This window comes from Myotis lucifugus, unplaced genomic scaffold, assembly GCF_000147115.1.
Source record: "Myotis lucifugus unplaced genomic scaffold, Myoluc2.0 scaffold_1634, whole genome shotgun sequence".
Lineage (NCBI taxonomy): Eukaryota > Metazoa > Chordata > Mammalia > Chiroptera > Vespertilionidae > Myotis > Myotis lucifugus.
In genome coordinates this window covers 7,394-9,597 of record NW_005872682.1, presented here as the reverse complement: position 1 = coordinate 9,597, position 2,204 = coordinate 7,394, and the positions used below count along the sequence as shown (strand labels likewise).

At 46.3% G+C, this 2,204-nt stretch overlaps 2 protein-coding genes across 3 annotated transcripts in view; both read right to left on the bottom strand.

The window, feature by feature from the left end:
* LOC102418972 (Friend virus susceptibility protein 1-like) overlaps positions 1–2,204 on the bottom strand; it is a 46,787-nt gene that overhangs the window by 43,604 nt on the left and 979 nt on the right.
* The window catches only part of LOC111824463 (syncytin-1-like), a 10,128-nt gene that overhangs the window by 7,274 nt on the left and 650 nt on the right, over positions 1–2,204 (bottom strand). The window lies entirely within an intron of this gene.

Here is a 2,204-nt window from a genome sequence, read left to right as displayed (position 1 = left end):
CGCAAGAATCAAGTCAAAGATTTGAAATGCGAGGAAGCAAAAAACACCCAACCGGAAAAGCAAAATGAAAAAAGAATCCGAAAGTGTGAAGATAGTGTAAGGAGCCTCTGGGACAGCTACAAGCGTACCAACATCAGAATAATAGGGGTGCCAGAAGATGAGAGAGAGCAAGATATTGAAAACCTATTTGAAGAAATAATGGCAGAAAACTTCCCCTACTTGGTGAAAGAAATAGATTTACAAGTCCAGGAAGCGCAGAGAACCCCAAACAAAAGGAATCCAAAGAGGACCACACCAAGACACATCATATTTAAAATGCCAAGAGCAAAAGACAAAGAGAGAATCTTAAAAGCAGCAAGAGAAAGAAACTCAGTTACCTACAAGGGAATACCCATACGACTGTCAGCTGATTTCTCAACAGAAACTTTGCAGGCCAGAAGGGAGTGGCAAGATATATTCAAAGTGATGAATACCAAGAACCTACAACCAAGATTACTTTATCTAGCAAAGCTATCATTCAGAATTGAAGGTCAGATAAAGAGCTTCACAGATAAGGAAAAGCTAAAGGAGTTCATCACCACCAAACCAGTATTATATGAAATGCTGAAAGGTATCCTTTAAGAAGAGGAAGAAGAAGAAAAAGGTAAAGATACAAATTATGAACAACAAATATGCATCTATCAACAAGTGAATCTAAGAATCAAGTGAATAAATAATCTGATGAACAGAATGAACTGGTGATTATAATAGAATCAGGGACATAGAAAGGGAATGGACTGACTATGTTTGGGGGGGGAAAGGGGTGTGGGAAATGCAGGAAGAGACTGGACAAAAATCATGCACCTATGGATGAGGACAGTGGGTGGGGAGAGAGGGCGGAGGGTGGGGTGGGAACTGAGAGGAGGGGAGTTATGGGGGGAAAAAAGAGGAACAAATGTAATAATCTGAACAATAAAGATTTAAAAAAAAAAATCCTCAGTAAAATATTTTTTTTTTAAAGGGGGGGGGGGGAGACGCCGAAACCGGTTTGGCTCGGTGGATGGAGCGTCGGCCTACGGACTGAAGGGTTCCGGTTTCGATTCCGGTCAAGGGCATGTACCTGGGTTGCGGGCACATCCCCAGTGGGAGATGTGCGGGAGGCAGCTGATCGATGTTTCTCTCTCATCGATGTTTCTAACTCTCTCTGTCTCTCTCCCTTCCTCTCTGTAAAAAATCAATAAAATATATATATATTTTTTTTAAAGGGGGGGGAGGATGGTGGTTTAATGGGGGGGATGAGGACACATTTGTAATACCTTAACTAATAAAGAATTTAAAAAACAACAACAACAAAAAAAACAACTGCTGACAGTTATCCCTAGTGGGCTGGTGGGTGTAAAAGACCGACTCCAATAAGGTTATCAGCCCCTGGGGGTTCTGGTTTTTTCCAATTGTACAAGTCTGAGGTGGTAAAGGGGACATAAGTTCGGAGAGGCTGCCCCGTCGCACTGACCTCTCCCGTCTCTCTGAGAGGCAGCTGGGTCGCCGGTCTCTCCGTGCCAAATGGGGTTCCAGCCTGGTATGGGGCGGACTCAATGGCCCCGCTTCTCCTCCCAGCCCCGAACCTTCCGAGGTACTATCGGGGCTTAGAGACTCTTTTCCTTCCCGCTTGTCTCCAAGGGGAGGATAGCGACTCCCTTCAGGGGAATCGCAGTCTCGGGGCAGCCGCATAAGGACGTGGGGGCGGTCGAGTCGGGGCCTCGTCCTCCGGCACCTCCAGTATCGGCGGGGCCGAGGGAGTAGCCAGGGGGCTTTTTGGTTTCTCTCTCCCCTGGGGCTTAGCCAAAAGAACCGACCTGGATGATCTCTGTCCGATTCTCTCTTAGGGACGCAACCACAGTCACGGAGGTATTTAGGATTATCCCATAGAATATCAATCCATACTTCAATATATTGCATTTGGTCGGGATGTCCCGGGTCTCCGAAAACAATCTGTCTAACTCCGGCACAAATGGCCATGTCAAGAGTCCCAGTGGAGGGCCACCCAACGCCGAATGTTGGCCACTCCCGCTCACAGAATTTCCTCAGCGTGAAAGCATCAACCGGGGCACCGTAAACATCTGCCCGTTTTTTGAAATCAGAGAAATTTTTCATTATACATTCTAGAGGCGACAAAGGACTCGCCTTTTCATTAGTCTGCCCCATGTTGCCTCTCGACACTGTAA